The 21,423-nt window shown below is 30.2% G+C and overlaps 1 long non-coding RNA gene across 1 annotated transcript in view; it reads right to left on the bottom strand.

The window, feature by feature from the left end:
• Positions 1 to 614: 614 nt before the first annotated feature.
• The window catches only part of LOC127291579 (uncharacterized), a 99,448-nt gene continuing 78,639 nt past the window's right edge, over positions 615 to 21,423 (bottom strand). The window contains exon 3 of the long non-coding RNA XR_007844615.1: positions 615 to 1,032. This is a non-coding gene — a long non-coding RNA (uncharacterized LOC127291579). The remainder of the gene's footprint in view (positions 1,033 to 21,423) is intronic.

Here is a 21,423-nt window from a genome sequence, read left to right as displayed (position 1 = left end):
CAAACAAAATGTTCAGTTGTTCGTGATGTGTGACAGTATAAATATTTTAGGGAGTCTAGAAGTAAGTTTTATTAATTACTTATATTTTATTATTATTATTACATTAAATTATTTAAATTTTCATTATTACATTATTTTCCATCCAAAAAAAAAATAAAAAAAAGGGTTTTTTGAAAACCAGAAAAGACATTTGTGATAGCATTCAGGAAATATCAGAAGTTCTTGCCAATGAAACCAAACTTTATGTTTGATTGAAAGTATAAAAATTATTTTAGAAAATCAGAAAAGACATCTCGTTAAAACAAATTTATATTTCTCGTATTCAAAGTAACAGTAGTAGTAGTAATAGTAGTAGAAGTAGTACTAGTAGTAATAGTAGTATAGTAGTAGTACTATAGTGGTAGTAGTAGTAATATTACTAGCAGTAACAGTAGTTGTCATTTTATAAAATGACCTCAAAAAAATATTGTTTTTTAATTCTAAATACAACTTAAAAATTAAAGTAAAACATCGAAAAAAAATAAAACGAATTTTATAAAATAACCTAACAAAATTTTCAAGAAAAACAGTTTTATAAAAAACGTAATGTAAAAAACTTAAAAAAAAGATCTCTTTTTTACACATTGTTAACTATTTTTATTTATGTATACAATCTTTTATTTTGAAGCTTTTTAAAATTTTTACAATAAGTATTTTATGATGGTACTACACTTTGGTTATATAACGATCGTTGGCATGTAGAAATGCAAGTAGTGTATAATTGATCGGAGAGGTTGACAAGATAAAGGACGCTGATAAGGTTCGCCTTCCTCTCTCTCTCTCTCTCTCTCTCTCTCACTCTTTTGAAGAAAATACAACGGTGATGTGTGCGTGACTCTTAAGTCACGTGACGCGTGTAATAACCGTAGCAAGGTTCTCGCACGCACCCCTCCAGGAAATACCACAGGGTTGGGCAAGTTAAAACTAGTGGCGTACGACAGGTGTCTCAAATTTCCCCTCCCTCTGTGATTGGTCCTTTCATAAAGCGTCAATCTGAAACATAAACTTCATTAAATTATTTTTTCATTTTGGTTGCAATTTTTTTTTCACTTTGATTTAAAAGCCCGCATCTTATATATATATATATATATATATAGGCGGTGGCCTACTTATGTCTGATTAAGAAATTAATTCAAATCTCGATTAAATCTGGAATATATTTCCGTCTTTCTTCAACAGTCCAACGTGCATCTAATATATGGACCCCTCGTGTCCCAGATTAACAAATTATTCCTTGCGAACAATTTGCAAACCCCTATCGCACGCACGCCTCACTTTTATAAATCAATCATATTTTCTTTTTAACCCTGCTGATATATATATTATTATCAAGTTACAATGTTTGATTGCTAATTATTATTTTTAATTTGTTTTATTAAATGTTTTTACTTTTTTTGTTGCAGGAATTATTCTTCGAGTAAAATCAGGTCGAACGGGTAATCATTTAATGGAGTTGGAGGATGATAATTGAAAAAATCTGGAGCGTCAGTGAGTCTAGCAAGTAAGTTTTAATAAATATTATTTAAATTTATATTTTATTAAAACTATTATTATTTTTATTTTTATGATTACATTAAATTATTTAAATTTAAAAACTTAATGTAAATTTCAAATTAAATAAAATTTGATAGAAAATAAAAAGAAAGGTTTTCTTTGAAAACCAGAAAAGACAATTTTCAATTAAATTTCAAAAATATCAATCACAAGCTGATGATACCAAAAATTTATGTTTGAATGAAAAGAAAAAAAGGGTTTCTTTGAAAACCAGAAAAGACATTTTCATTCAAAAATATCAGAAGCATTCGAAAAATATCAGAATCGCTATCTGATGATGCCAAACAAATTTATGTCTGATAGAAAATAAAAAAAAATGTTAAAATAATAATTCAGATAATACAAAAACATTACTTTCTTATCTATTAAGACTACTTTCATTTGAGAATAATTAGAAAATTTGGTGACAGCGGTGGGATCACCATATATGGACTTTATATTCAAATTGTTACTAGATATATAGAGGAATTATTTGGATGATTGAGTGGGAAATTTATAGCGCGGGATTGTCAGTAATCATACGTCGAATGGAGACGTTTTGTCGCACGGCAGCTTGTATAGATTACAGGTTTAATTAGCTGGGGATTACATAATTAATTACTTAGGGGATTATAATGCACCCGAGGCGGAACGTCTGCTCGATGAACCATTCGTCCCAAGCCTGTCCAAGCTGTTCAGTTATAATTACAATCGCGATAGTTTCGTTTATACTGTTGTTGGGAACATTCTGAGATAATTTCGTATTCCAACCGGAAAAGGGAAGTTTGTCCCTCTTGATTTGGTTGATGATTATTATCATTGGTCTGTTGAATTTCGATTAATAATTTACTAAGCTTGTCTATAACTTACATAATCAAGTTTGTCGATGTGACAAAATATAAATTAAATAACAAAAAGAAAAAAAAAGAAGTGAATTAAAAGAATGTGTTAATATTGTATGAAAGCTTGAGAGAAAGAAACTGATTTTCGTGGACATGGAGGCAATTGAATTATGTTGATTTTATTCTGCTTTATTCCACCCCACTTAGTTTTATTTCTGCTTTCCCTGAGTCTCGCTCGCTGGATTACCGTCATTGCGGTTTTTAAGCAGGCAATTTCCTAATTCGGTACCTCGTATTTCCTGATTTATTACCTCATGCTACTTCACTCTATCGTGATTTAAGGAAACGGATCTGTCACTATACAGGTTTTGCTCTTCTTTTCCTTTTTGTTTTCGAAGATTCAATCCAATTTTCTATTCTTAATGTTTTAGTATGTGTATCCAAAGGAAACGATTTATCTAATTTAAATTGTGAATAAAAATTTTGTTTTTCATGAATGATCAATTTAAAATCAAAAATAGCATAATGCCACCAAACATGGTCTTTATAACAATATCTCCTCGGTATGACAATATATACCTTAAACGCACCAAACATGAGGGGTCAGGCACCCTTCTCAAATGTGTTCCTTTCTTTTTCGTTTCCATCGATCATTGATATAAACTGCCTTTCATCTCTTGTCAGTGATTTTGTTCGTTTCATAAAAAAAAACCTCATTATGATAGATATTTTCCTTAAATACATTTTTATTATTAATTTTTTTCTAAATATCTTTATTTGTATATCCCTTTTTAACTGAGACTTTTTTTTTTGGTTCTCAAGAGCGCTTTTAATTTTAGAGGCAATTGCAATTTGAATTTTTAATATCGTGGTAAGTGAGATGATGGTGTGTTGGCCCTATGCAAATGAGAAAAGGGTACTTCCATTGGTCAACGTTGAGGGTAACTCAAGAATTTCAAGTACAACCTTTTGGAAATCCCTGAGGATTCTTGTTTTTTTTTTCTTTTTTTTTTGGGTCGTACCACAAACCCTAGGAACACTCATTATTGCGCTTTCCAGCTTTCATGGAAAACACTTATGGGATACTCCTGTTAGAGATAGAGGATACACACAGGATCCCTTCATTGATCCCGCATAAATCGACCTTCTCCGGGCGTTAATTGACCCTTTATAGTTGACACTACATCAATTTATTTGCGGGGCAATATATATCCCTTAGCACAAAAGGAATTACTTCATCATTAGGTGTTTGTGTGACTTCCGTGAAGAAAAAAAAATTTATTATTATTTTGTCGTGATTGTGGTGAAATATTAATTAAATTCAAATGGAATTATGATGAATACGAGAATATTTTTGGAATATTAGAAACACTTGCTGATGATGCCAAATAAATTTATCTTGTATAGAAAATTAAAAAAAAGGTTTTTTTGAAAACTAGAAAAGACACTTTTCTTTGAATTTAAAAAATATCCGAATTTGATGATGATGATGCCAAACAAAATGTTCAGTTTTTGGCGATTTGTGACAGTGTGAACATCTTAGTCAATTAAGTAGGTAAGTTATTAATTATAAATATTACTTTATTACTATTATTGTACAAATAATAATTATTGACAAACAAAATATTCGAAGTATGTCAGTGTAGATATTTTCGTGATTCTAGCAAGTACATTTTATTAGTTATTATTTATTTTTTTTATTATTTTTATAATTGCAGTAAATTATTTAAATGTAAAAACTTAATGTGAATTTCAATTTAAATAAAATTTGATAGAAAATAAGAAGAAAGGTTTTCTTTGAAAACCAGAAAAGACATTTTCATAGTAGTACTAGTAGTAGCCAATCTAAAAAAGAAATCATGAAAAATATCCTCAATCCAGAGAAAAGCTAACATCGTTATTATAATAACGTTCTTAATTTTCCAACAACGTCAACTCCACTATTATAATAATTGTTGTTATTAAATCCCCTAAACGTTCCAACGTTTTATCAGTGGGCTATCGTTATATGTTATACTGGCTTTATTATGCCATAGGCGTCAGCGCAAAAAGAGAAAAAAAAATCCTATGGGTTTATTCTTTAAAAGTGTGTACATTACACACATATGTGGATATAACATACTGCACGCGTGATGCATTTGCGTGTCGGAAGACGATTGCCGTCACAAAGTGACTATTATATCGAAATCAAGATCCCGATAACAATATACCGAACACACCTATACATATATAGTATTCTTATTTTCTTGAAAATTTTTTTTACCTTTTTTCATATATAGTACTAAAAAAGTTCCCGAAAAAAATAGTTTCACATTCATTTTTCAGTAGTAGAATAATTTTTATTTCTACTTCCTATAGTACGTAGAAAAGCAATTAGAGCCTCATTTGAAACACACATCAAAAACGATGTTAAAATCCAAAGATAAGGGTCTTTAAAGTCATTCCGGAACATTGGAGGTCGTGGTCGATGTTAGTCACTTTACATTTTCACCGTCAAACATTGAAGTTGGCCTTTTATTCCTTTGGCGTGAGGGCTGCTCTTTCCTTGACTTGCACATGTGCCCCTAACCCTAAATGATTAATTACCGACCTCCATATATACACTGCAATGCTACTATATACCATATCATGGTATCGTGGCCTTAAGACCGTGTGGTAGGCTCATTTCTAAAACGGATATTCCGTGTTGAATTTGATTCGTCGTCGTCGTCGACGTTCTTGTAATACAACCACTATTTGCCATTTTCAAATCTACTTTCGTCGCCGGTTTAAATCTCTTGTCTTTTTTGATAATAAATTACTCTAAAAAAAAAATTTTTTTTCAATTTTCAACACACCTCAAAAAATGGGATCGATGCCTCGTTAGCGATTCTGTGGAATCATATTTGAGCAAATAATTCGTTAGGACCTTCGTTTCAGTGCGGGTTGTTCGTTAGTATAATTAAAATAAATTCAAATGACTCCCTTGTCCTTCGCCTTTGCTCTCCGGTAGTAGTCGTCCGTTGTCGCTCACGATTTTCTTTTCCCTTTCGCTGTATCTTCTTCTTCTTCTTCTTATATATCTTGTCGCAAACCTTCTTAAATCCGTTGATTAGTGCAAAAATCCGCTTACAAATTAAATAAAGCTTTCTTAAACACCGTAACGCGAAGTCTGGGTTGAAGAAAATGCAGAGTAGCTCTACACTACGGCAGCGTTGTTCCAAAAAGAGAGGGGTGAGGAAAGAAAAGCGTAGACGGAAGAAAGAGGAGCTTTAATATCTTAAGTAAACCTCGTTGGAGTTGAAAAAAAGAGAGAAAGAAAAAAAAACCGCGAAGTAAAAAGAAATCGCGCCCAGTATAGAAGAGAGGATACACAAATGCCGAATTAAAATACTTTGGAAAACGAAAAACTCGGTAATTCTATATATAGAAGGGTCTCTTTGTATTTATTTAAAGAATTGTCTTTTTTTTTAAGCGAAGGAAAATATAATTCAAGATTTATATCTTATCAGAAGAAGTGGTTGTAGAGATAAGATTCTTTTTTTTTGGTTTAAAATTGCAAGAACAAAATTTTGTTTATATTTCAACGTTAATTGACGACAGGTGTTAATTTGTAGTTGTGGCTCGATCGGTATTTACCCTGGTCAGTAAATCTTGATGATATAAATACAAGAGATGGTTGGAGAGAGACGATACGATTTTGTTTGGTGGGAAAGAGTGAGATGGAAAAAGAATTTCTGGTTTCCTTAATGAGAGTACAGAGTAAAGCTTTTTCTTTGGCCGCGAGTTCAAAATCGGATTGCAGCCTCTTCTCTTGGTATTATATATATATATAGTATATAGGGTTGCGGTGCGTCGTGTATACTTTTTTCCGGTAGGGCGGTCTCGCTGAAATGCTTCCTGTGTAAGTAAAAATCTAAAGTGACTACCGAGATCTAAGTTTTAATTAGTTTATCTTGGCCGCGTGGCTATTGAATATTTATAAGCCATTGCCACAAGAGAGAAAGAGAGAGAGAGAAAGGGCTCTATGGACGACGGAGGGACACTCTTTCTTCGTTCGTGTATTTTGAGATGGTGTGGGTATTTGCGCGCACACGAGAAAGAGAAAGACAGTGAGAGGGTGCCCTACAAGAGAAAGGGGGAAAAGGGAACTCATTGAATATCGTGGTGGCAATCAAGGCACCGGCTGTTCTCGCTGCTTCTGTCATCTTGTCAAAAACCTTTGTCAAAAAAGATGCAATTGTCATATTTTTAACTTTAAATTGAAGACCTTAAAACAATTCCTTGGAGAATATTTTTTATTTCTTGCAATTTATTTTTCGGGGATGATACCAAAAAAAAAAAATTATCTTAAAGAGAAATTTAAAAAAGGGTTTTTTTGAAAACCAGAAAAGACATTTTTATTTATACTTAAAAAATATCAGAATCACTTGCTGATGATATCAAACAAAATGTTCAGTCAGTGAAGTGTAAATATTTTAGTGAGTCTAGCAAGTAAGTTTTAATAAATATTATTTAAATTTATCTTTTATTAAAACTATTATTATTTTTATTTTTATGATTACATTAAATTATTCAAATTTAAAAACATAATGTCAATTTAAATAAAATTTGATAGAAAATAAGAAGAAAGGTTTTCTTTGAAAACCAGAAAAGACAATTTTCAATTAAATTTCAAAAATATCAATCACAAGCAGATGATACCAAAAATTTATGTTTGAATGAAAAGAAAAAAAGGGTTTCTTTGAAAACCAGAAAAGACATTTTCATTCAAAAATATCAGAAGCATTCGAAAAATATCAGAATCGCTATCTGATGATGCCAAACAAATTTATGTCTGATAGAAAATAAAAAAAAATGTTAAAATAATAATTCAGATAATACAAAAACATTACTTTCTTATCTATTAAGACTACTTTCATTTGAGAATAATTAGAAAATTTGGTGACAGTGTAAATATTTTCAGGAGTCTAGAAAGCAAGTGTTATTAATCATTATTTATATTTTATTATTTTTACTAATTAAATTATTAAAATGTGGAAACTCAATTTAAATTTTAATTTAAATAAAAATTTGTTAGAAAATATAAAATGATTTCTGAAAACCAGAAAACACATTTTAAATGTAAGTTTAGTGTTCTTGTTAAAGAAAAAGAGGTTTTTAGAAACTGAGAAGACGAAAATGACTTTCTTCTATCAAAAACTTCCGTCCATTTTAATTTTCTTCTACTAATCATAAAACTGCTCTTTACTTTGATCTGTCATGATAAAAGAATGATAAATTTTTTGTCAAAAATTATTCAAATTCAAGTTCTTTGAAAACCAGAAAAGACATTTTAATTCAAAACAATCAGACGCTTTCGAAAAAAAACATAATCGCTTACTATAAATATCATACAAATTAATTTTTGAATGAAAATAAAGAAAGGCTTTTTTGAAAACCAGAAAAGACATTTTTATTTAAATTTCAAAAACATTACACTCACTTGCTGATAATACCAATCAAAACAATTGCCCTTTTTTTATTTTTTATCAAATTTTTAAATTTAAATAATTTAATAATAAAAATAAAATATAAATAATAATTTATAAAACTTACTTTCTAAAGTCGCTAAAATATTTATACTGGTATAATTCATGAACATCTGAAAATTAATTTTGTTTGACATCATCAGCAAGCGATTCTGATATTTTTGGAAATTGAATAAAAATGTCTTTTCTGGTTTTCTAAAAACCCTTTTTTACTTTCTATCAAACATACATTTGTTTTACATCATCAACAAGCGATTCTGATATTTTTCGAATGCTTCTGATATTTTTAAACGAAAATGTCTTTTCTAGTTTTCAAAAAACCATTTTTTAATATTCTATTAAATTCTATTTTATCAGTAGAAGGAAATTGAGGTTGCTAATAATTTTTCTTTTAAATGGTAAATTATTTCGTTAAATATTAATGTCATTATGAAAAGCCAAAACAACAGTTTTATAATCAATAGAAGAAAATTAATGTTTATAATTTCTAATAAATTATTTACTAGATTTTATTTTCTTGTTCATCTTACAATTCAAAGGTAATATAAATTAAAAAATATAATTTTCCGTTGATTTGCAAATTATTTATTTCAATAACAAAATGACAGATGAAAAAAAATGATATATATATATACAACATTTTCGCCATCATCTATGAAATAGTTTCAGGGTGTGCCATTTGTCACTCTTTTAGACGTAAAAGATCGACCGTGGAGATAAGTGCCTAAATACTAGCCATTATTTCACCGGTCCATTTACCTACAACGTGTACGTAGAAATGGTTGTACTTAGTGGCACGCTACCGACTACCGATATTATACCTCTTTTCTCTCTCTCTCTCTCTCTCTTTCACCAACCCGAACACGAAGGGCGAAAGTGCGAAGGAATTCTCACATCAGATTTCCAACAATCGATAACTTCAAATACAATGTAAAGTATGGAAGTTATTTCTTTTTTCCTTCTACGAAGAATGAAAAACAATTTGCACACTGTTAATTCACATCTATATAATAATTTGTAGAGAAATTGTTTTCCTGAAATTCGAGAATATGAATTTTACTTGCACACGCTTTTGATCTTTTGATAACATGGGGGTGATTTTTTTTTTATTTTTTTTTTTGCAACGTGACCTCGCGGAAAAAAGGAAAATAATTTCGCGCACAGTTTTGACGGTTTGCGTTTTCAAATGGCGGAAAACCAGTCGGCGCGTGAGAGCCACCTCACCTGAAACAACACAACGTTTTCAGATCGCTGATCCCATAAGCGTTCGCTCGTTTGATCCCTCTGTTGTTTTGCGCGCCTACATTTTGCGAAACCCAGTAATTCCTACGCTTCACGGGTCACAAAAAATCAACTCTCTCTCAAAAACCAATACATGAAAACAATATTTGCAGTGAAAATTGTAATTAAAGAAAAAAAAAAAATTTTTTTTTTGTCATTGAAGACGTGATTGGAATTAACGAAATTTTTCTCACTTTTTGCCAATTTACTACCAATTTGGGTTGTAGTTCTATCAAGTTTTTTTTTGTTCTGCTAATCACCCCACGAACTTGACTCTTTCCTCTTCAATTTTTTTTTCTTTCTCTCTCTCTCTCTATCCTCGCCCTATCGAATCCGTCCCCACAAAATTTGCATATTACCCACTGATAGATCTGCGCGTTCATTGTGGGTTCTCGTTTCTTTCTGGCGTAAAAATATTTTCAGTTCTCGAGTTCCAAGAAAGCCAAACAAATTGGAAAATAACGAGAAGGAAAAATATATCAGTAAAAAGTACTTGATAAAAAATTCTTTTTTCTTTCTTTGTTGGCAGAATCATTTGAAGACTAATGGAAGATATTTACAAATAATTGCTCTAGAATATAAAATAGGAAGAAAAAAAAATGAGGAGGCGAAAGTCAAAACAATTTTTCTCTTCGGACAAGAGTCGTTTTCTGCTTTTTATTATTATTATTATGATACGTTCTGTAAATTTATGCGAGTGGCCCTCCTTCCATTTTCCTTGCGTCACACACTCCCTTACCCATCTCTCAGATTTATGAGCTTATAGATACTTCTTCTGCTTCCCACACACACATATATAGAAACTACTTTCCCATTCCCTAACATTTGTCTTTCTAGTTTTTGGGTGTGCCTATCTCTCTTCTTCTTTCTCCTCTCTCGTTTTCTTTTTCATTTTCCAGTGCTTTACTTTTTTTCTCTACTCTTCGCAGGAGTACTCGTTTAATTTTGGTATAAAATTTTTCTATCCCTTTTGGTACTCCGCTGTTTTTCCGCGCGCGTCCATTTTATCTGTTTTGTTTCATATGATATCCAAGTGGAACGTCATCCAACGGAGTCTGCAGGTCTCGGGGTCCATGAGTTATATGAAGAGAAAGAGGTCCCAGGTTCTCATAAATTTGTCACCAGTGCGTCCTCTGCGACGGAACTGCGCTCGAGAAATTCACGAGAATCACTCGGAAGTAGGAGAGAGATAGAGAGAGAGATAATTTTTCCACGTTACTCTAGGTACACACGAAAAAAATCTTGAAATGAATTTACAAAAAAAAACATTAGTGCATACTGGGTATTTGTTAAGAAAGATTTTAATCAACAACTTAAATTGTTATTATTTTTGTCAAGATTTATGATTTTCTTATCGTTACAGATAAAAATAGAGAGCACTTTTATTATCAGTAGAAGAAAATTGATGATGATGCCAAATAAAATGTTCAGTTGGTTCGTGAAGTGTGATAATGTAAATATTTTAGCGATTCTAACAAGTTTTTTAAAATTATTATTTATATTCTATTATTATTTTTACTAATTAAATTATTTAAATTCAAAAACTCAATTTAAATTTAATTTTATATAAAATTTGATAGAAAATAAAAAAAAAGGTTTTATTGAAAACCAGAAAAGACATTTTCATTTAAATTTTAAAAATATAAGAATCACTTACTGATTATGCAAAACTTTATGTTTGATAGAAAAGAAAAAAAAGGGTTTTTAGAAAACCAGAAAAGACATTTTTATTTAATTTCCAAAAATATCAGAAATGCAAAACATAAAAATTTGCAAAAACAATTTAATAATTTGAACAGTAATTAAAAATTTTCGTTTAGTAAAAGCGGTGGGTTTAATAATGACAATCTAAAACGTTTAAAAAATTTCTTCTATTGATGATAAAACTGCTGTTTCAATTACAAATTACCATTAGAAAAATAAAAGGGTTTCTTGAAAACCAGAAAAGACATTTTCATTTCTTTTAAAATACCAGAATCACTTGCTGATGATGCCAAACAAAATATGTTCAGTTGTTCGTGAAGTGTGACAATGTAAATATTTTTGTGATTCTAGAAAGTAACTTTTATTTTTGTTATTAATTTATTTACACATAAGAACTTAATTTTCATTTCAGTTTAAATAAAATTTAATAAAAAAAAATTGTTTTTTCAAAACGTGAAAAGAGATTTTTGTTCAAAAATAGCAGAAGCATTTGAAAAATATCAGAAACGTTTGCTGATGTTGCCAAACAAATTTATGTTTAATACAGAGTAAAAAAAAGGATTTTTGAAAACTAGAAAAGACATTTTTATTTAATTTCCAAAAATATCAGAATCGCTTGTTGATGAAAACAAACTAATTTTTGTTTGATGGAGAATAAAAAAGGGTTTTTTTTTGAAAATCAGAAAAGACATAATGTAAATTTCAATTTAAATAAAATTTGATAGGAAATAAAAAAAGGGTTTTTTTGAAAACTAGGAAAGACATTTTCATTTCTTCACAAATATCAGAATCATTTGCTGATGATGCCAAACAAATTTATGTTTGATAAAAAAATAAATAAAAGAATTTTTAAAAACCAGAAAAGACATTTTGATTTAAATTCCAAAAATATCATTGCTATTTTTTAAAATAATTTACTATTCTAGACAAAAAATACTGGGAACATAAATTTTCTTCTACTAATCATAAAACTACTTTAATGGTTTGGGATAAAATAATTAAGCTTTATAAAAGTAATTTATCATTCAAAATGTAAATAGTGTTTTTTCAATCACAAAAGGGGTTTTTGATACTGAAAAAAGATAACTATAATATACATCAATTTTCTTCTACTGATCATAAAACTGCTCTTTTGGCTTTTCATGATAAAATCATAAATTTTTTCCAAAATAATTTCCCAGTTAAATAAAAAAAATACGAGCAACGTTAATTTTTCTTCTACTAATTACAAAACTGCGCTCCTTTAGATTCTATTAATAGAATCATAAAAATTTGCAAAGAATAATTTATCAATTAAGACACAAATTGCCAACAACATAAATTTTCTTCTATTCATCATAAATCAGCTTTTTTTGTCTTTTTATGATAAAATCATAGTTTTTTTTTGCAAAAAAAATTACCAGCAACGTCGATTTTCTTCTACTGTTCATAAAACTGCGTTTTAGTTTGTCAGAATAAAATAATTAAATCTTTAAAATAATAATTTACCATTCGTGTGTTTCTGTAAACAAAAAACAGGTGTTTGAACACTAAAAATAATAAACACCAATTTTATTTTAAATTTCAGTTCTTTTACACATAATATCTCTAATAAAACTTAATTCCAACAGATTTATCATCTTTCAAAAAGAAGAAAATTATTTTCCATTGAATTTGTTTGGGATTGTGAGATAAAAGCGTTAAGATGATGTATTTTAAAGAGGTGAAGAAAGAGGGTGCAACAGAACTTAAAAGAAAGGGAATACGACTTTTGTGTGGTGTGATCAAAAATTCTGCCGAGCTGTTGGCAATAAACAGTGTATCACTGTTTTCTCGGCACATTAAATGGGCGTCGGTCGAGAGTTCTTTCGACTCTATTCAACACAAGTATAACGTGCGTAAAGAGCAACAAAATCCGCGAATGGCTTCCAAGTCTAACGGGCAAGAAAAAAAAATAGTGACTCAAATTAATAACCATTAACCAAGACGCCGCGACGCCTCGGATTTATGTCCGCCTCGTAAAATCTTAACTTCCCCAAGAGATTATTATTTTTCTCCCATTCCATAACTTTTAACAACCATTTTTTTAAATCCTAATCCTTTTTTTTTCAATCGTTGACTGGTTATAATTGTTTAATTTTTGTGATTTATTTTGAAAAAAATAATTCTTTTTTTTAAATACAGCGATCATGTAACTAAAACACACAATGGTCTCTGCCAGTGTATATATATATATATATATATATATATATATAGTAGAATGTAGCAGCAGTAGTGGAGAGACAGAAACAGCGATGGACGGGAGAGACCGCCCGTAATGGGAAAGCCATGCACGCCTGGTCGTTTGCCACCCGCATAAAATTAACCCGTTCGTTCGTTTTAATTAACGAAACACCGAGAGACGAAACACCATCGAGCACTGTCGGCTGATCTGTCGCGACAGAGTGATTGCGAAACTCAACAACCAAGTTCTATTTGCCTTTCAAGTCCCGCCAATTGCTCTCAGCGATTCTGAAAGCAAGCGTCAATCACAGTATTACACCACTCGTTATTTCTTTCCAAACGCACCCGAGGGATTTTGAAAAATATTTCTGCTTGGTTTTTTAAGGTATCCATTAATGATTGATTTGTTGAGAAACATTATTTTTTCAAAAGAAACATCATTTAGGATGTGAAATGGTGTTGTTGAAAAAAATAGTTTTAGGTACAGAAAAGACAAAAATTACCATCAAGAAATTTTCTTCTACTGATCGTAAAACTGCTCTTTGGATGTTAACGGGAATATTTTTGGCAACTTCCGCTGGAAGATTTCGTTAAAGTTGCATTGTTTTTTTACTGATCATAAAACTGCTGTTTTAATTATACCATTGAGATTTTACCATTGATGATACAAATAGTATTGTTGAAAAAGGGGTTTTAGATATTGGAAAGAGAAAAGTTTGCTAGCAACATACATTTTTTTTCTACTGATTACAAAACTGCTCTTGTACTTTGCCATCTATAGAGCAAAGTATTGAAAATCTAAAGAGATTTCTAAAAATTCTGTCTTTTTAATACTGTAATAAAAAACGTATTTACGGTGACAGCGGTGGGATTAATAATGACATTAAAACATTGAAACTTTTTCTTCTACTAATCAAAAAATTGCTTTTTTAATTTGGTATGATAAAACACGAACATTTGCTGGAAATAATTTGAATATTAATCCCAAAAGTAATTTTTTTCATTGTTGAATAAAATTTTGTATTTTTAGAACTGCAATAAAAAACTTGTCAATAGAAAGAGCGGTGGGATTAATAATAATTTAAAACATTAAGTTTGAATTTTTTCTACTAATTGTAAAACTGCTTTTTGCTTTGTCATAATAAAAAACATAAAAATTTGCAAAAACAATTTAATAATTTGAACAGCAGTTAAAAATTTTCGTTTAGTGACAGCGGTGGGATAATAATGACAATCTAAAACGTTAAAAAATTTTCTTCTACTGATCATAAAACTGCTTTTTCAATTACAATTTACCATTAAAAACATAAAAGGGTTTCTTGAAAACCAGAAAAGACATTTTCATTTCTTTTAAAATACCAGAATCACTTGCTGATGATGCTAACAAAATATTCAGTAGTTCGTGAAGTGTGACAGTGTAAATATTTTTGTGATTCTAGTAAGTTTTATTAATATTTTATTATTATTATTATTATTATTCATTTATGTAAATAGAAGAACTTAATATTAATTTCAGTTTAAATGAAATTTTATAGAAAAATGGTTTTTGAAAACCAGAAAAGACATTTTCATTCAAAAATATCACAATCGCTTGCTGACGACGCCAAACAAATTTATCTTGAATCGAAAATATAAAAAGGAATTTTTGAAAACCAGAAAAGACATATTTATTTAAACTTTAAGCATATCAGAATCACTTGTTGATGAGGCAAAACAAATTTATGTTTGATAGAAAATAAAAAAAAGGATTTTTGAAAACTAGAAAAGACATTTTCATTAAAATTTTGAGAATATCAAAATCGTTTGCTGATGAAAACAAACAAATTTATGTTCGATGAAGAATAAAAAAGGGTTATTTGAAAATCAGAAAAGTCATAATGTAAATTTCAATTCAAATAAAATTTTATAGAAAAAAAAGGCATTTTAAAAACTAGAAAAGACATTTTTATTTCTTTAGAATCACTTGCTAATTATGCCAGAACAAATTAATTTAAAAATATTTCTACTTTACGAACGAAACTTCGAATATTTAAAGATGAAGGTGTAAGACGTAAATGGTGTTCTTAAAAATAGAAAATATGTTTTGGATACTAAAAAGTCAAAAATTACGATCAGCGTTAATTTTCTTCTACTGATCATAAAACTGCTCTTTAGGCTTTTCATGATAAATTTACTTTAAAATAATTTACGATTCAAGACAAAAAATTACCGGCAACATAAATTTTCTTCTACAGATCATAAAACTGCTATAATAATAATTTGCCATGATAAAATAATTTAGCTGTAAAAAAATAATCTATCATTAAAAATATAAATAGTGTTGTAGTAATCCAAAAAAGGGTTTTTAGATACTGAAAAGACGAAAACTATATAATAAGCATCAATTTTCTTCAACTGATCATAAAACTGCTCTTCTTTCTATGACCTGTCACACTAAAAAAAAATAATTTCTTTGTCGAGTGTTGAAAATTTTTTTTCATGAATTTTAATGTCAGGTCTAGAATGCAAGTCCAAGAACGATGTTTCGTCTTGCGATCCAGCGCGAGGAGAGTATTACTCACAGCAAAGAAGAGAGAAAGAGATTGATATCTGAGTCTCGTGCCACGTGAGCTTTCAGAGCACTCTAATTAACTCCGTGACTGGTTGACCTGGCTGAACCTCACCGTCGTTGCTCTCGGTCACATGGCGCCTGTATTCGCACACTTTCGAGACCACGATTGTTCATCTGTATGTGTTCCTTCACACGGTTATCTTTCTTTGTCCATACAAGAGAGTATCCAGCTACCTAACCTGTCTTTGATAAAGACATCATCATGTCTCCTATGTGTGTGTGTGTGTGTGTTGATCTTGCCTGCCTTTTTAGATGCAAGCTAAGAGATCGAACCAATCTTCCCAGGACTTCCGGTTTATCTTTCTCTCTCGACTCATTATCATTCTTTTTCTTCTTGTCACGTTTTCTCAACTGGTATTTATTTTTTCTACCATCACCATATACGGTAAGTTTTTTATTTTATCTTAAGAGAGTAAAAATACTCTTAAAAATGTTAAGTAATATAGAAAAGATAAAAAAAATAGTTGATTTTGATGATTTAAATTTGATGATTTAAATTCGTTTTTTGGTAGGATGGAAGTGTGAATTAGAAGATTGTTGAATCTGTGCTTGACGATATATGTGTACGAATTAGATGCTGAAAGGAGGAAATGAGAGAAGCAAGGGATGAGAAAGAGGAAAGAGAAGTGTGATAGAGAGGTTAGGCTCGGGGTCTGTCGTCCCTCGGATTGTTGGGAGATGGAAGCAATAGGGATCAACTAGTATGCAAATCGCATGTAAATATCGCTCACTCTCCATGGTTTTCTCTCCCTTCCCAATTTCTCTCTTTCCAGTTCACTCTTCGAGCTCGATCTCGAGAGAAGAAATCAAAGCCGAGGGCAAAGCACTACCCAAACGAGATCAGGACTTCCTTTTTTTAAAATCAAAAACAAAAAAACGTTGTTAGGAAAAATTGTTTTTTTTTTGCAAAATCTAAAAATTTATTAATGAAAATATTTTTTTCAAATGAGTTTTTGCTAACAGAATGTTTGCTTTTAAAAATGTATCAAAAATTATCACACGATAGGGATTAAAATGGGAATTTACAAATTCTTCGAAATCCTTGTTAATGAAAGCTTCTCCGCGTGGCTTGTGAGACGAGTATTACTTGTGGTATTATAATAAAGACTCCTTGTCTTATTTGCAGCCTCAGTTTCGAAGAAGGTGGAACGAGCTGTGGGATTTTCGAGTACGAACAAGAAAAGGGGGATGAGATTCGTTGAGAGGTCTCTAAGACCTCTCTCCTAACTCTGCAGGTATTTTCATCTCATTCCCGGTCTTTCGTGCCAGGATTACTTCGAAGAGAGAAACCCCTTTCTTGGAAGTTGGTATTTTCTTTACCCCCATTTCTTCATTTGTCTCTCTCTCTCTTTCTCTTGTCAATATAGCTCTTTCTCTTACTCTCATTTTCGAAATTCTTGATAACAAATAATTGCATCACTAATGAGTTTTCTTAACTTTTTATTTTTTCAACAATTCAATATATTATTATACGGAGAAAAATGATTTAGCTGTAGCAGCAAATATGCATTAGCTCAAATCAGTTAGCTGGTTGTGCTAACTATTTAGTAGATACAGCAAGTTATTTGCTATTGCAGCTAATAGATATTTGCTAAACTATCTATTATAATATTTATCTATATAAAAAGGGATTTTTGAAAACCAGAAAAGACATTTTTATTAAACTTCAAGAATATCAGAATCACTTGTTGATGATGCCAAACAAATTTATGTTTAATAGAAAACAAAAAAAAGGATTTTTCAAAACTAGAAAAGACATTTTCATTTGAATTTTAAAAATATCAGAATCACTTGCTGATGAAAACAAATTATTAATCATTAGATTAATATTAATTATATAATACATTAAGTATAAATTTCTTCTACTAATTATAAAACTGCATTTTTGCTTTGTCATAATAAAAAAAATATTAGAATTTGCAAAAACAATTTAATAATTGAAGATCAATTAAAAATTTTTCGTATAGTGACAGCGGTGGGATTAATAATGACAATCTAAAACATTAAAAATTTTTCTTCTACTGATCATAAAACTGCTATTTTGATTTACCATGTTAAGACAAAAAAAATTGTTTATGGTGACAGCGGCGGGATTTTGTTACATAAGCTAACTTTTTTTCTCCATGTAGAAAAAGTAAAGTCAGAACGAAAAAAATTTAATTATATGAAATTTTTAATTATCTTTTTGGTTAGAAAAAACTTTTGGAAGGACACAATTTCTTATACCAAAGTTGTAATTCGACGTGGTTCACATTTTCTATGCAAAAGAGTTGAAAACGTTGAGTTACCAATGGAGGAATGGGGTAGTTTCGACTCTTTTCGGTGGGGGGTGTAGTGGTTTGCAGCCGACGGCGCGTTTTAATAATGCCTTCTCTCAAACTAAAGAGAAGCCAAGAAGCAAGTAGAAGAAGAAGAAGTTTAAGGAAGATTGTGCCAGATACTTTTAATTGCTATTCCTTCCCTCCCTCTCTCATTCCAATTTCAACCCTAGTAGCAATAGAGGGCGCGCAGTCAGACAAAATTCACCGTCACATCCTTAAATATATATATATATATATATATATATATATAAACCCTCGTTTTTCTCTCATTCCAACAAAAAACCCACCCACTCGACCAAACCATCCCACCCGTGCCTAAAGTAACGTCCCTCGTGATTTTATCGTTCTTGTATCTTTCCAACGACTCTCACGTAGAGGAGAGGTTTGTTATTTTGGCAAAAGAAGAGAGAAAAGAAATAAAGAGAAAGAGTGAGAGAGAGAGAGAGTAGTCGGTTCATGGCTAAAGGAATTAATGGCGCACGGGGAGGACTTCGACGACGTACCTAACCGTTGATTAAATCGCAGGGAAGTAGGTGCTTTACGCGAGCGACACTCGCTAATTGCGACTCGAAGGACCCAACTGAAGTATAAACCGAAGGTTTTATATGGTCCTTGCTGTAAAAACCCTTTCTTTCTTTCTGTTTTTTTTATTTTTTTAAAAAGTGACTTCTTTCCAGTGTGCTGCTAATTTGCTTCTTCTTTTCTCATTCCAATAACAAGCATATATATATAGCTCATAGAGACGAAAATTCTTTGATGTTATGTTAATTCTGATATTTGACTTTTTAAAATTAAAAATTAAATTTTTTTTTGTAAACTTGAAAAACATCAGGAAAGATGTTATTTTTATCATGACAAAACGCAGTTTTATGATCAGTAGAAGATATTTTTTCTAAGTGTTTTAGTGGCATTATTAATCCCACCGCTGTCACCATATGAAAAATTGCAGTTCAATTATTAAATTGTCTTTACAAATCCTGTTTTTTTTATCAAAGAAGATAATTAATCAAATTATGTGCTTCAAAATTTTTGTGTTTTATCATTTCAAAATCGAAAAAGCAGTTTTATGATTAGTAGAAGAAAAATATTGAATGTTTTAATTATTAATTCCACCGATGTCACTGTACGGAAATTTTGAATTGCAGATCAATTATTAAATGATGTAAATGTTAAGTTGTTCTTTTGGTATCATCAGCAAGTAATTATGATATTTTTAAAAATGAAAATGTCTTTTCTGGTTTTCAAAAAAAAGTTTTTTATTTTCTATCAAATTTTGATTTGAATTTAAATAATTTAATATTAATAAATATAAATAATAATTTATAAAACTTACTTTTTATACTCCCTAAAATATTTACACTGTTCACGAACAACTGAACATCTTTTTAGCATCATAAGCTGTTGTTTATGAAATTTAAATAAAAATGTCTTTTCTGGTTTTTCTAAAAACCCTTTCTTTATTGTTTATCAAACATAATTTTATTTGCCATCATCATCAAAATGATTCTGATATTTTCAAATGTAATTACAAAAATGGCTTCTAATTGTAAAATACACCTTTTTATATTTTTAATTTACTTGGAGGATGAATCAACATTTTTTTGGGGGAATTTTCATGTTTTTATTATCTTAAATCAAAAAAGCAGTTTTATGACCAGTAGAAGAAAATTGTTCCTAATATTTTAAATTGTCATTATTAATCCCACCGCTGTCACTATATGTTGGAATTTTTTTTATAGCAGTTCTAAAAAGGCAAAATTTTATAAAATACATGCAAACAGATTTTTAATATCTTATGCTGTAATATGAATTACAGTTTAGAAAAGCAGTTTTATAATCAGTAGAAGAAAATTGTCGCACTAAACTCTTAAATTAGAATAAATATTTTTACTTTTATTAAAAACTGACGCTATTAAGTGAGATTAAAAATTACAATATACTTCCTGATGGACATTCCCACGTGCTCTTTTTTTTGGGCGAATTTGTTTTAATAACAGTAAACGAAGGACTAAGTGAGCGTCCTCGCTCTTATCTCACTGATCCGGGTTGTCTCGGGTGTATATTTTCTCTGCTGAATGGCTACTCGAGTAGGGGATTGCCAAATATAGGTACACACAATGTACGGAAGGCTTATGGGGCGCGGGTATAATGTGAAGTCTAAAAATCAAAACACATTAATCTTTGGCACGTGTCAGGGATCGCACGCTGGTTACACTATACACTCCCCATACCATACGTTTTCATCCCAAAAAGAAAAAAAAAACCTTCTGGAAATAAACCTATACACACACAAGTGTGATCCAAATGCTATTCCTTCGAGTTAGATATTATTTTTTAGTTTTATCCTTCACTGCTGTTAAAGCCCTTTATCGGTGGTGGTGGTGGTGGTTTTGCTCCTCTGTTTGTTTTATAGTCATAAAACCGCACGAGGATATAATATATGAAATTGAAAAGATAAATCCCCTGGGTCCAAGATGTTATTGGTTAATAAATTAATTCTCAAAACTGAAGAGAATCTAAAAAAAAAATTTGAAAATTGTAATTTAAATGACATGATGGAAAAAATGTGGGTGGGCAGCTGTGATTTGTCAATGTAATTAGAAAGTCATTCGTCAGGAAGGAAAATATGAAACTGTCAGAATTTGATGTTGAAGGTCTCATTTCATATATTATTATAAACGGTGAAAATATATCAGAGACAAAAAATCATGACAGGCTGTCGGTACACCTCTTTACCCCAAATCGAGGCGTCAAAGGGAGGTATTTAGTAACAGAGGGTCAATTTACCGGGGTGTGATTTTCAGACAACCGACCACGCTCGTCGATCTATTCATTCGTTCCCCATCCTCGGAATGGGGAATGATGACAAGGACAATTTTTCCTGTCTCACTGGTCATTGTATTCTCTCCTCATGACTCTTCAGTCAACTGCATATACGATTTATATACAAATCTATCCGTCAGATCATTTACAATGGAAAAATAATTTTACCCTTGCAGTATTTAAATGAAAATGTTTTTTCTAGTTTTCAAAAAATCTTTCATTCTTAATTTCTAACAAAAAGTAAATTTGTTTAACATCATTAACAAGTGATTCTGATATTCTTAAAGTTTAAATAAAAATGTTTTTTCTGGTTTTCAAAAAACCCTTTTATGTTTTCAATGGTAAATGGTAAGTGAAACAGCAGTTTTATGATCAGTAGAAGAATAATTTTGAATGTTTTGAAAAATTAGAAAAATTTTTAATTATCAATATAAATCCCGCCACTGTCACCATGAACAAGTTTTTTTTGTTTTAACATGATAAATAAAAGAAGCAGTTTTATGATTAATAGAAGAAAAATTATTTAATGTTTTAGAGTGTTATTATTCATCCCACCG

Source organism: Leptopilina boulardi, unplaced genomic scaffold, assembly GCF_019393585.1.
Source record: "Leptopilina boulardi isolate dan_hultmark-lab unplaced genomic scaffold, ZJU_Lbou_2.1 LbouV2_144, whole genome shotgun sequence".
Classification (NCBI taxonomy): domain Eukaryota; kingdom Metazoa; phylum Arthropoda; class Insecta; order Hymenoptera; family Figitidae; genus Leptopilina; species Leptopilina boulardi.
The sequence above is the reverse complement of the archived record's forward strand: the minus strand, read 5'-3'. Positions and strand labels throughout refer to the sequence as shown.